The 14,950-nt window shown below is 36.4% G+C and overlaps 1 long non-coding RNA gene across 1 annotated transcript; it reads left to right on the top strand.

The window, feature by feature from the left end:
* The first annotated feature begins 400 nt into the window (after window positions 1-400).
* Window positions 401-908, top strand: LOC122518948. The gene is made up of 2 exons (XR_006304204.1): window positions 401-434; window positions 804-908. It is a non-coding gene; the product is annotated as an uncharacterized LOC122518948 (long non-coding RNA).
* Window positions 909-14,950: the final 14,042 nt, after the last annotated feature.

Raw genomic sequence — 14,950 nt, 5'->3', positions numbered from 1 at the left:
TATCTGTTGAGGCATTCGAGTAAATGTAACTGTACGGTTTGTATTGTAAAATGCGCTTAAAAAAAGCCTCACAGCAGAGTTTAGGGCATGAAGAAAGAAGAGGCTAAATGCCGAAGAGGCTTATGCCGAAGAGGCCCCCACTTAAATGTGGCTGAAGAGGGCAACTACATAAACTATTGAGCTCTTTTCAAAGGTTCAACAGCAAGTTCGAACTTTTCGAGAATAGCTCTCTAGTTATATTTTATATTTTATTATGTTACTTGCTTGCTCGTCATTAATTTGTAGTTTTAATTGGAGATGACGGACCATTCCATCTCCTTGGGACACCAAATTTGTGTCCGTCAAAATCGTCGAAAAGATGCATATGTGTTTAGTTAGAGTCAGAAATATTAAAATTTTTTTATTATTCAATTTTGAATACTAAATAACGTTCGGTAAATATTACAGTAATTTCTCTTTCCTTGTTTCGTCTTTAAAATTTTTCATTGTGTTTTTATTTTATTAAATTTACAATTTTTCTTTTCTATAAAATGCAGTTTTAAAGTCTTTCACAATAATTAATAGATATTACTTCTTTTAGTAACTTAGTATTTTTACTTTTCCTATTTCTTTATATATTTTATTTATTTTATGCAAATGTAAAATCACGCGTTTAAATTTAATTTTATTGCAACGATTAATAGAGATTTGAAAAAATAAATAGAGAATTCAATTGAAAAGTGCATCTGTGAATTGGACGATTTATATGTCAGGCTATTGTATCACTTGATTTTATGATTAATATATTTTTCTTTTTGTTACAGGTGATCATCGTTGGATTTATCATCTACTCAATTTGAATTTCTTTTACTTGAGCTTCTATATAATGGCTATTTTTTAAAACGCATTTCTGAAGGCACGCACAAAAATTAAATATAAAATTAATATTGTTACTCAAAATTCTATAACAAATAAAGTTCTAAATATTTGTGAAAATGTACCAAAGATTTTGCATATAGTTTTTAACGAAATATATATTTAATTTGCATTAATATTTTAAATACGCGGAAAAGGAAATGGTTCAGGATTTTCTAAAAGAGTTTCACAGTCAATTTTTTGTTTCTATTTTCGTTTTTCTTTTTTATTTTTTTATCTATTATTTTTCCTCAATATTTGCATCTCGCTGCCAATGTTCTATATAAAGGAGAAAATACGAAAAAAAGGTAATAACAACGTAATTGTTTAACGTATCTGTATAGTATAATTCTATTCTTACCGACAGTATTTAATAGTAGATTTCTATTTTTTAAATTTAACCTTTAATAGTAGATTCATAACCTTTTTACTGTTGGTAATAGTAGATTTTGTTTATTTCTACTGTTGGTAATACATTGTAGTCTGCAATGTGCTGCCACTTTTTCTATTTAATTGGTACTAAATAGTTGAAAAAGTGAGTTAAAACTATCACGTGTTATCTATTCATTATTATTAACGATCATATGTTTTTTGTAATTTTGAAAATATGGAAAGAAAGAAAAGGAAAACGATATTGAAGTCATATGTATAAAAATAACAATTGCAAATAAAATAAATAAAAATTACAAATATAAGAAAAGAAAATATTAAACTTATATTGTAAAAAAATTCTCATTTTACGTATATGATAATATCGAGTAGAAATGAACAAAAATATCCTCTATCCTTTTCGTAATTGTAGAAAAAAGCGTAAAAACAAAAATAAAAGATAAAAGAAATAGAGAAAAGTAAGGGAAAAAAGGGATAATTTTTGGAAGGAGCAAGTTATCGGATCGATTGGGATCTTTTAGCTATCGCATAGTTGTAGATTTTTCGTGTTCTCCAATGATTCTCTTACACGGAGCTTGTGCACGTGTCAGTCCGCTTAGAATCTCGTATTGGTGGATCGTTACGCGTGGTATTCGGCGTGTGGTGGTGTGTTTGTTGAGTAGTGGGGGGTGCGGGTGGGAGAGTAAAAAGAGAGTAGGGGAGGGTAGGCGTCGACCGTTTGGACAAGTAGGAGGAGTGTCGTGGCCGTAAACGTAGAGGTAGCTTTGAGGTGGCTTGAGTGAACGCGGGCGTCACGACGACGTCGGCGTCGTCGTTGCTTTGCCTCCTGCGATTCCTCCAGCGGCCATATTGCCATCTACCTGGGGCGGAGCACTTGACTCTCTCTCTCTCTCTCTTTCTCTTTTAACTTTCTTCCCTCTTCTTCTTGCTTTATTCTCCCACTTCTCGCGAGATTTCCTTTTCCTCTTCTTCCTCCTTCTTTTCCTTTCCTTTCCTCTTTCCTCTTTTCTCTTTTTTCTTCTGTTTCTTTTTTTTTCTTTCCAAAGGCTCACTGCGTTTATAGACTGCAGGTTGGTCTCGAACTACACCTGTGATCGTTCGCATAACGACCTACCCTGAGAGAATTTTCTTTTATCTTTTATTTCTTTTTTCTTTCTTTCTTTTTCCTCTTCTTTTCTTCCTTTCTTTTAGTTGGTCGGACTTTTGTCGGTGTACTAGTCTCGGTGTATACCGAGGAAGCACCGTCGTCATCTCGTTTACTCCTCGAAACGAACGTTAATTCCCTCTGGTCACGAGACACGATCGATGCTTCTTCCCTAATCATTTCGTTCTCGACCAATCCATATTATAATATAATAGTAATAGTAATAATAATATTCATTTATATGAATTTTAATATGGAGATCCTGTCGATCGAGTAATAAACAATTTAATATTTTGTATAAAACGAGATTTGCAAATGCAGATTTTACAAAACCGTTATTAACATTACGTCGGATATATGTACGTGCCTATACTTTTATGTATCCAATCTTTGACTCGGCAAGATGTCGGCTGATTTATGGCGAGTTACAGCATGACGACGACACTGCGGCAATGTCGGCGACTACGTTCTCTTAGTATGTATTCCGTTTTACGATTAGGTGAACCATGTGTAATTGCTGGTTTTGTCTTTAACGTTCGTCGAGCACCGATGTTATTCCACTTGCATATAAGCATCAGATGTCCCATAGATCATTCCAACGCTAAAATTACTTTCTATCCTAAGTTGTAATAATTACGATGGAACTCGTGAGAACGTCTTCTCTTCATAGTTACACGTGATTACACTCGAATCTCTCTATAGGATTAGATTCATCGTTTGCCCTTTCAAAATTTTATTTATACGTTTAAAATTGAAAAGAAATCGAATGAATCGGGTAAAAATGACTTAAAATATGTTACGAAAATGTTGAATCAAAATTATGAAAAAAGTTGTACGATTAAACGTGGACGATATTTCTCTTATACGTTAAATCATTACAGTAGACGTTACGGTCATCGAAGTCCTAAGCGAATTCTGTTGTGAGTTCTAATGTGAAAAAATAGAAAAGAAAAGAAAATAAAAGAAGAAGATAAGGAATCGGTTGGACGGTGGAACGTTGGTATCGTCGTAACGTGGCAACGTGCAATTACTCGCCGGTGGCCGGCGATAACCAACGTAGGATCGAGTTTATTTTTCGTAAAAATGTTTACATCAGTCGATCGAATCCGTGGCTGACTGGAAGGAGTGCGAGAGGCTGCCCAAACATCGACGAGTCTTGTTTACACCGCGAGTATTTATGGGATACGATCCGCCCACGAGAGAGAGAGAAAAAAAGAGAGAGAGAGAGATGATCGTTTTCGGAATTCGGGGCATCCCTGCAGCGAGAGAAGTTCGAAACAGGCTCTCTTTCTCTCTCTCTTTCGTTCTTTCTTTCTTTCTTTCTTTCTTATTCCGTTGAGTTGAGCCTCGTAGATATGCTTAACCAAGGAATGTTCCCAGCTTGATCCTCAGAATCCTGAAACTCGACCGATCTCCCTCCTATCTCTTCACCATCCGTCGAGGGACGCGATTAAAACTCGCCTTCCCGTGCTTTGTCTCCTTCGAAGGGATGACGAACGGCTCCGCAAAAGAAAAAAGAAGGAAAGAAAAAAAAGAAAGATCTTTCCTTTGAGATTATATTTAAACGTTCATACAGATTAATATCTATTTTGACTGTTAATTTTCATCGACAGATCTCACACCATACTAGATATGTTTAAGAAATAAAAAGAAAATAGAGGGAGAGAGAAAAACCGTGTCTATTTTTGTATCATGAATTATGATAGGATTTTTGAATAAGCGCGAAAGAGGTAAATCAAATTGAGGATTTTGACAGTACATAGGATATAGGTATCCTTTTCGGAGTAGCAATCTGCTTCGATAGGACGAGCATTGGATGATTTATATAGAAGTTAATGGTACGAAGGTCGAACTCTTCTTTGCTGCTCTTTCTCCCTTCCATCTTTTTTCTCATTTTTACTTCTCCTCTTCTTCTCTCACCTCCCGCATCCCCCTTGTTTTAAATTATCCAACCTCGTCGAGCCACGCAACAATGTAATATAACCAAAGTCGATTACACTTTTGGAAAGAGAAAGAGAAGGAAAAAAAAGATTAAAAGAGAAAGAGAGATAGAGTTAGCTGTTCGCGTGCCCCCGGTAAACGTTTATTTTTACATCGGATCCACCTAGACGCTAGTGATCAAAATCTCGAACGTTAGTAGTGAAAACAAATCAATCCAAATTTGATTTGTATATTTTCCTGGGATGTGAAAAAACATGACTCGTCCGGCATATGCATGTATACGTGTAAATATATATATATGTATAATATATACCTATTTCTAGGAGTATTGTGAAGAAGGGGAGTTTGCCAACAACCTGGCCAATCCTATGTGGTATCGGCCAATCCTATGAATTACTATGTGTACATAATATCCACGCCGTTTGTTGTACGAAAAGTATCACGAATAATCACATTGATTCTTTATATCCTTCGACTCTAACAATAATCTCGAAATAACGATATGTTATTGGTGGATATCGTAAGGGATCATTCTCTGGTTCTACGTTGATCTATCGATTTCATCGGTATTAAAAGCACGATGATAGGATACATAAATGAAGATTTTGATTAATCTGAGCGAGGGTTAGCGTTGAAATTCCTTTTTGTTCTTTCTTTCTTTCGCGTTATATGCGAGCAATTAAAAATATCGTTCGAAGTAAATAAGTAAGCGAGCTTGTACATAATAGATAGGTATGACTTCGAAGGTTAACGTCATTTTGATTAAATTCAGAGCCGAGAAGATATCTCGGTGCGTTCCTTCCTTCGGTGAGAAAGTGCTAGGAGTGTAGATATAAGAAGAGTAAAAGTAAGAGTACAAAACGAAAAAAAGAAAAACTAAGAAATAAAAAGAAAAAAGAGAGGACACCTCGGTACGGAGAGGAGATGCGTTTATAATGCGCGTTCGAATGCACTCGGAGTAGGTACACGTGCAACTCGTACGATGCATGTTTATCGCGGTGCAACGTGCGTCGGGTGGCCCGCACAACGGGGGTCTCCGCATCTCCGACGTGAATTTATGGCCGACGAAATATTTTATCATAATAATACAGAGAGTTAGAGAGAGAGAGAGAGAGACAGGGAGGGAGGGAGGGTTGGAAGGAGGGAGAGACAGAGGGTTGGTACTGGTGCAAATGAGCCAGGATGCCCGTGTAACTTGCATGAACGAATTTCTTTCTCCACCCTATCTCTTCTACACCCATCTCGTATCTTTTCTTTCTTCTTTTCGTTTTAGTTTTCTTTTTTTTCCCCTACTTATTCTTCTTCTTCTTCATCTTCCTTTCATCTCTTATCTTTCAGCTCTCGGCTCCGGAAGAGGACGAATCCAACCTGGTACTTCGATGTCTTTTTTCGATAATCAATTAGCAAGCGTAGAATTTATCTTTTGCATTTTCAATGTTCTATTAACGTTTCTCCAACTCCGGGTATCGAATGTCTTTGTAGGAAACTGTTTCAGTTTTACGTTAATTATTCTATTCAATTAGATATCAATGTGCGCGTTGTAGATTATTTTAAAATGATTCATAATCGTATATGAAGAATAAAATAGCTGCTAGATGAAAGGCTCTTTTCCAGTAGACAACGTCGAGAACGTTTATAGCGATTTTAGAGTAGGATTACAAATAATTATTTCGAAGTGTCGATCGACTGATCGGATCTTCGTCAAATCAACGTAAAGGCCAGGAATCAAGGAAACCGAAGTGATATCGATATGTTTTGTATCTGTTTTGCGGATTGACAGTTTTGCTAAATAAAATGTGTGAAATTCCTAAATGGCGGGTATTTGACGGATTAGGATTACTTCGAGATATTTAAACACCGAAATCTTGACTTTCTTTCTTTTTTTTCTTCTTGTTGGAGCATCGCACGATTTTAAATAGCGTGGCAAGTGGTGGCCCACTACCATTTTGTCAAGATATTATTCAGCTCCGCGGGTGATCCTCACAACGAGACCTTCGCTTTCTCTTTTGACCCGGTCTGTCTTTTTATTTTCCTCCTACAACCGCGTCTTTTTGATCTTTTTCTTTACATTTTTCTTTTGTCTCTCTCTCTCTTTCTCTCTCTCTATTTCTAATCACTCATTGTACCTAAGGAGACACCCCGATTTCATGAAAATACACGTAGACGAAATCGAGATAGCAAGACCTGGTAACCTTTTCAGACTTAGAAAACCAGATTCTTAAAGATCGGTTTGGTTCGTTGATCAAAACCCATCAGGAAAGAGGATACCTTATGAGAAGAAAAATAGAATGAAGTTTCTTCAGCTATCCAACTGGATTCCATATTAGTTTCTTCTCATACGTGAATGTCTAGGAATGAAACTCGTTGAACAGGCGCGTTCGACTGATATATGGCGTACCGAAAGCTTATTATGTGTGATCTGGCATCCAAATAACTATAGATAACGTGGATACACGCGTAACCTTTTGCAAACTCGTTACAAATATACATATACACGTGTCTCTTTAGTTGGTAACTCGTTAATTTGCTGAACTTACGTATTTGCATAAATATTGGTACACGTGTACATTTATGAGAGATCACGAGCCGAAGGTACGAGCACGCGTCTCCCGCGAAAACTCACAAATTTTCACGTTCACTTTGCGTTTATATATACATATATGTTCGTTCGTGTATTTAATCGTCAAAGAAAAAGAGAGAAAGAAAGAAAGAAAGGGAGAGAAGGAGTAAGAGATTTCTCGAAAACTTGCTTTTGTGTCTTACACCCACTAACTTTACACGAGACTTTATGTACCGTATCGAGATAAGATGAAGCACGATCTTTTATCAAGATAATGTACCACTTCTGGTAGCAACCTTCGAAAAATATAATCTTCCTAAGAGATAGCTATATCTATATATATATTTGTATATACATATGAGAAAACACTACCGTTCCGATTATACGAGCTGGTTAGTGAATAATATTAAGATCGTACACTCCATAGATATATACATTCTAGTTAATATTTCGTATGTTTGTTCATTTCAAATATATAATATCAAATGATCGTGTATTTAACCCTAAATAACAACTCTTGCTCTGGTATTTTATTCGTGAATATTATCAAAATATGTCATCATTTCTATTTCCTATTGAAATTATTTGAAGAGAACTTATGTATATTCGTGTAATTTAAAGGGTAACTTGTACTATAAGAAATAAGGAGAAGGGGAAATGAATGAAAAGGGACACATCGAGGGAAGATTTTCGAAGGGAGAGAAATAGAAAAAAAAATAAAAAACGAAATGCCTTCGTAGCGTGGGTATGCGATCACACGCATGCTTCTCGTTCGGCCCAGCGGGTGGTGGTGCATACTCTTTTTTTTTGTCTCTCTCATTTCTTTCCTTTTCTTTTTCCCCTATCCTTCTGTCTTTCTCTCCCGATTCCACTCGGTCCAAGAACTTGTAAGCGTCCTCTTCTCTTCTCTTCCTCCTCTTCTTCTTATTTCAACTCTTCTTCTTCTTCTTCTTCTTCTTCTTCTCGTCCTTCAGAGGAAACTTCTTCTTTTGCCTAAAGCCTTTCTCTTCTTCGTTTCGGCTTTCGATTTCGGCTTCTCCTTTAAATAATTGTCGGAAGACGAAACGTAGGAACTATTCGGAGGGTCGAGAAAGACAGTTTATTTCGTTAAAACTTTCTTTTTTTGTTTGGAATACACGAATACTTTGAATTTTAATACGGGGTACGTTCAATTAATATAAATAATTTTTAATTGCACCGTTTTTTTCTTTTTATACGAATCTTAAGACGCACTTCTTTGTCAAGGGGCAAATTTCGATTAATTTTTTTACAAAGTACGTGGAGGATGAAAATTTGTATACGAAATATGAGACTCGTTTGGAAGATGCGAGGAAATTCATGGGAACGAATCGAGATGAGTAGGAAAGGACAAGAAATAAGCGGGTGGAGGGTGACAAAAGGTGAAGCGCGAGTAAAAGCAGGAGAACATGATTCAGAATTATCCGCCGAGAGGCGAGCCGGTACGTGTCACATATATCACTCCGAGAAGGGAGAAAGAGAGAGAGAAAGAGAGAGAGAGAGAAGGTAGGGAATGACGTTGGATATTCCTCGGCGAGGGTGAGCTTTAGGGTGGCCAAGAGAAAAACGCGCGTGCGCTACGGAATTTTTCTTCTTTTTTTCCCCCCTCTTTTGTTATTGTTGTTGTTGTTACTTTGGCTTTCTGTAAAGATGAAAAAGAGTACGCGTGTTTGTGTGTGTGCGCGTGTGCGCGTATGTATGCGGGAGTGTATGAAAGAGAGAGAGAAAGAGGAAAAATTTACACCAGAGTGTGTCTATGCAATGCGTAGCTCCGTAAATTCTGGCAGGTGTCCCCAGCACCTGTCATTCCGCCGACACTAGATTCTTTTCGTTCTACCAACTATTACTATCTGTTTTTTTTTTTTCTAACTTATCTTTTCTCAAATTATTTTTCTAAGAAGTCGAGAAAAATGAAAATATTATTGAACTGATTTTCGATAAAATAGTCGTTGGTGGGTTGAATCCACCTTCGCGGTGGTTCGCGGAGGTGGTTGATCCACCCTCGTGAAGTATTTAGTCAGATATCTAAGTATATAAGAAGCGTATATAAGAAGCGTTGATAAGAATAATAGATCCAGGTGCATGCTCATATATTTATGACCTAGAAACTTTATATACGTATGAATGACAAAGTGGTAAAGATCGTTTTCACGAAGGAAGATATACTTTAAAAGGTGGACAGAAGCTGCAACGAGCGTAGCGATGTGAAATTATTTGTGTTTACCTGAGACAAACGTAGTCGACGAGACTAGACGTTTCTCCCGCATTACGTCTCATATTACACGTTACAATATGATTGTCTCTCTTTCGCTTTCTCTCCCGTTTTTTTCTCGCACTCATGTTCGTTCAGGTTAATTATATTTCTCCAGGGCTCGGTGAATAAGCCGACTTGCATACTTTCTTTCTGTCTTTTTATTTTTTTTTTATCTAGGATCGTTTTCATCTCTTTTCAACATGTTCAAGTTAGTCGAGCTTTCCGCATTGGCCCGGTCGGTTCAAAACCGCCTTCCTTTTAAAAACTGCGGCGACCCGCGCGACAGTTTTACCGCCCGCTGTAAAACAAGCCCTAATCTCTCGCTGTTGCTACCGTGCCACACTTATCTGCTCCGGTTGTTTGCGCTCGGTCAAAGAGACGCCTTTGTGGTGAGCAAACACCACGTCTTTCTGCCTTAAGCGAGCCGAATAAGAGACTCTCTGTCTCTACTACTCATTCTTTCTCACTCTTTCCCGTTAATACTAACTTTCTTGTCTTCTTGATCCTTTAAAATCGCGCTGTATAATTATTTGTTCGAGATACAGGTATTTATTAGAGATAATAATGGGTAGAGAGTTATCGTTGGCTTATTTGTAATAATACCTATATTTTACTTATCTCTCCTATCTAATATTCTTTTTTGTTTTTCTCTTTAATTTTTAAATATAACATTAGATAATCATAAGCAGATATTTATTTGTTGAAAAATTCATCTTTCTCAACATTTCGACGTCTCGCATTGTTATCGAGGTTCCTGAAGTTTTCGAGATTTCTGAGAATTGGCGGCACCAAATCGGTGAACTTGCGAATCGTCCTCTTCTTCTTCGACGACGACGACGACGACGACGACGACGACGACATCGGGGATGTTCGCTCATCTACATAAACATTTCGGTAGCCGCTGCGCCGTAGGAAGAGCACGAACAGGAGAACAGAGTCTCTCACCGGCACTCTCTGTCCTCTCAACCTCCTTCCTCTCTTTTCAGGATCCTTTCTCTTCTTCGTCTCCTTCTTAGTCTCCTTCCTCCCTCGTACACGCGATGCCGGAGATCGCATAATGCCCATCTACATAAACTTGCCTGAACCATCTTGCATTTCTCTTTTTCTTTCTCTTCTTTCTTATCTCTTTCTTTAGAACCATCGAAGAAAACGGCACGCATTTTTTCTTCCAAAAATAACAGAAATTTTTCCAATAGTTTATGTTATACGATTAATATATAAGTATTAGCATGGTGTATTAATTAGATGTAACGTTGGTATAAGTCTGATTAGAAATTAGAACTCGTTTATTCTTCTATCCGAATCTAATCTCCTGTTCCTCGAGTTCATCTACGATTGACACCAACAAATTTGTTCGCTATGCGTAGTTCACTCTCTCTTTTTCTTTCTCTTTCTCTTTCATGTTTGATCTCATGGGAGCTGTCAAACGTAAAAACCGTCTAACTTGCCGATCAAAGTCGCATAAATATCCATTAAGTCGCTTCGGTGATCATCGCAAGACCCGTTATTCGGATAATAAAATACGAGATAGATATTTATCTTATCGCGATCAGAATAATTTCTTTTTTTCTTTTACTATAGGTAAGAATATTCAATCAAATTGGAATGATTCAACGAGAGTGTCTAGGGTATAGTTAGTCAATGCTATATTTCCGAGTCTACGAGGTTACTCGTCAACGATCGAAATCCATCATTGACGAATCTACTTCGTAGATGCGTTTAAATCATCGATTGACTAATACACCATAGAATTATTTTCATCCCACTTAACCCCCATCGTATTTATTGATTTATCGTTAATTATTTAAATTGAATGAAATATTGGTCCACAGTAGTAGGGCGCGTTCGTTAATTATTCGCAATGCGATTAAAGAGACTAACAGTGGGAGGGTCAAGCGGTGTACCAGATCCTCTTTCGCGGTTTCCCACCGAGATAACACTCGCGAAAGGGGATTCTCTAATTTCTTTATTTCCTACCCTTGACTACATTTGTTCGCTTTATTTTTATTTATTTTGTTATCTTCGCTCGTGACTTTTTTTTCTTCTTATTTCTTCGGTATTTTGTTTTTTCTTTTATTTTTTTTTTTCCAAACGAAGAGAAAAGGCGTCTCCAGTGGTGTTCTCCGATGCTAACTCGGACGATACGAATGCTCGGAGCTTAAAAGTTTTAAAACCCCAAGCGTTTTATTTATATCGCCATTTCTTACCACCCCTAGTGCCGCCTCTTTTCGATGCTGCTGTTGCTGCTGCTGCTACCGGCTCTCGAGATTTCCAGTCTCTCCGAACGTTTTCCAAATTTACGATATATTTTGTATAGCTTGTTGTATAGACAGTGCATATGTATGCGTATAAGTATACATAAGTGTGTTTTCTCTCTCTCGTGTATGGTTCTGATCGAAATTGGTCGAATCTTTTGTATGCCACGCCTTTTCTATTTCTTTTTTTCTTTTTAATATCTCCGCGTATATTTTATACATAATTTTCTTCTTTCCTTTTTTTTTTTGTTTCTTTTTTACGCGCATATAAGAATCTCACAATTATGCACATTTATTCCGATTACTATCCACGATCTTTGGAGTTAGTTAAAAGAATGAGAGAAAGAGAAAGAGAGAGAGAGAGAGAGGAATAGAAACAATAAAAGGGTGCTTCATGAGTCGAGTCTCTATAAATCGTAATACGAAGCACACTTTACTTTCAATCGAGAGTTAATTTGGCCGGTACTCGTCCTTTGTACTTGCCGACCATGCGTACTCGTTGTCGGCAACTCTTTCTTTCCGTTTATGTTTTTCTCTATCTTTTTCTTTTATTTTCCTTTTATTTTCTCATTACTCGCGCATCTTAAATTTCCGAAACGCGCGAATAAGATGCGATCAATATGCAAAGTCGGGACAGCAAATGCTCATTATGAATAATACGAAAGGTAAATTAAACATTCGTTGCCATAATCGATTAGTAGACTTGCTTATTTAACACGTTTTAAATTTGCGTTATTAACGTCAATATTCCGACGACGGGAAGTGATCGGTAAATAATATCAGGGAGGAAAAGAAAAGAACCGTTCAACGTTCTACGATGAAAACGATGATGATTTTAATATGATTGCGCAACACGCGTCTAATTAAAAATCCTTGGACGATAGGCGAAACGGTTGATCTCTTCCTTTTTCGATGGCTAATTTAAATGATCGGTCAGTGATGTCTGAGATGACAGAAAAAAAGGAGAAATTCACATGAAGATGAAAAGATGAAGAAGAAGAAGAAAAAAAAAAGACAAGATAAAAATCTTGGCGGACGAGTGACAACGGAACGAGTTCGTAGGCGCGAGCAACAAGCCGATTAGCATTTTCCATTTGCATATTGACGGGATTTCTAAAAGTTATGAATATTTTACGAGCTTCTCTTGTCGGTTAGTTACTGAAAACTGTCTGTCCGCGTGCACGAAACTCACGGGAATGATCTCCTTGTTGGACGATTAAAATTGCAAATATTGTTCATTAATTTGAGATTCATTTCTTTGTTACGTTAAAAACGATTAGGCGTATGTGTGTACATTTCAAATTTTTAAATCGCTCGCGCGAAAAATCGATCGATGTAATATTTTCCTACGGTAAGTTTCCGAAAATGCCGACGATGCACTTTTTAATTCTACCTTCCACCGCTAGATGACTCTACCGTGACATTTCACGCGACGAATTCGGAACAATTTGCGCGGGTTTTATAAGTCTTTGTTTTTTTTACTAATTAATAATTCATTCATTTTATTTTCTTATTATATTTTATAAATAATTGTCAATGTTATAGAACAAATATCATATATTTATCTTTCGCGTTTAATTTCACGTTTATTTTTAATGTTTATTATTAAATCGGGAGTGTAAAAAATATTACAAATCAAAGCATTTCGCGTTTTTGGAGGATTTTGTTGCTTTTGTTAATGCGAAATTCAAGCTTTACGATTTGTTCGAATGAAGGAAAAAAAGATTGAAAAATTCGGGAAGGAATGGAATGGAAAGGATAGGATAAAGAAGCCGTACAGTGCTGACACCTGATATTAAAACTTGTACCTGTTCGCTATCCTATCGACGAAAAAAGAATTTCAGCTTGGTATTTTCATCGACACTATAACTAACACAAGTACGTATTTAATTGAAAAGTAAATATTATTTATAATAGAATAATTTAATTATACGAATTAACTAATTTCTATCTCCTGTAATTTTTAATTTTGATAATCAAGATAATAAGCAAATATAAATATAACATTGTTATATTGGTAGTCATTGTTAAACAATTTTAAACTTATGAAATACGATTATTAGGAACAATACAATACAATTATATAATCATGATTTATATACACATATTATCAAAGACGTAATACTTACTTATGACGCGTATCTTGATATCTCGAAAAATAATTCAGACGATCTATAAATTCTGGATTTCTCAGTCATCTTCGACTTAATTAAGGCAATTTTCATTGGTCGAAAAAAATTCGCAAAATCACGTATGACTGGTAATAATTTTGATATCTCAAAAAATATTCTCCTAATCTAGAAATTATTAATTTCTTCGCGATCTATAAATTGTAGATTTTTCGATAATCTTCGATTTTCATTGGACGAAAAGATTCTTATTAAAAATTCACCTAACTTACGTATACGGCGTATCTCGATATATTAACAAAAAAAAAATCATTCTGGTGATCTAGAATTTTAGATTTCTTAGCGATCTTCGAGTTAGTTAAGGCAATTCTCATTGGACGAAAAGATCTTTCAGGTAGATTCAAATGCGAGAAAAAAAGAAAAAGAAAACGGTAAGAGAGATAGAAAGAAAGAAAGAAAGAAAGAAAGAAAAAACCATATACGAGTTTCTAAAGCTATATGCGATGTTTTCATTCTCTTTCGGGGGGCGGAGCACTGTCCATCTACCTGCTTGCGACCAGGGTAGAAACGCGCATTCTAATAATAATCTATGGGAACTACGCTGAAAGGCACGTCGCCTTTAGCGGCCTCGGAGAAAGACTCTGAGAGACTCTCTCTCTTTCGATAGAAACGACTGCTACGCTCGTCAGGTGAACAGAAAGAAAGAAAGAAAGAAAGAAAGAAAGAAAGAAAAAGAAAAAGAGAGAAGTCGAGGAATTAGAGGGACTTAGGATGGTTGAGCCTATTATAAACGCAGCGGGTGCGTCGACTAGAGAAAAAGAGTAGGGAGGAGGAGGAGGAGAGGGAGGTGATGAAGGGAAAAGGGGAAGAAATTGCTAGCATACTCGATATGAACGATTATTTTCTAACCAAAAAAATACTCTTAAATAAATATTCAAATATTACATATATATTCATATGTTTCTACTATAATTTGACGCAATTATATTTTTTAATTAACTCCAAGCCACATACGCAAGGTGAAATGTTATTCCTCTTATGTAAATTAATATGATGATTTCAACGAATATTTGAACTACGAGCTAACGTTTCTTCAAAAAGAAAAAAAAAAAGAAATGGATACTGGAGAAACAGCGAAAAGAAATAAATGATTAAAACTCGTCGCGTTTATTTATTTCTTCAAAGTTGAAATTTCATTGGAAAGGTTAATTAAAGAGTTCCGCCGCGTTAATTCGGCTCCGTTCATAAGGGGTGGTAAACGGATGGGTAAGGTGAGAGGTGAGGGGGTAATAGAAGGGAGGGTTGTTGGGTAAGGTGTAGATGGGAAAGAAATCGAGGAGTTTTTCTTGTCGATTTTGTCGGTTC

This window comes from Polistes fuscatus, unplaced genomic scaffold (genome assembly GCF_010416935.1).
Source record: "Polistes fuscatus isolate 324 unplaced genomic scaffold, CU_Pfus_HIC Scaffold27, whole genome shotgun sequence".
Classification (NCBI taxonomy): Eukaryota; Metazoa; Arthropoda; class Insecta; order Hymenoptera; family Vespidae; genus Polistes; species Polistes fuscatus.
The sequence above is the reverse complement of the archived record's forward strand: the minus strand, read 5'-3'. Positions and strand labels throughout refer to the sequence as shown.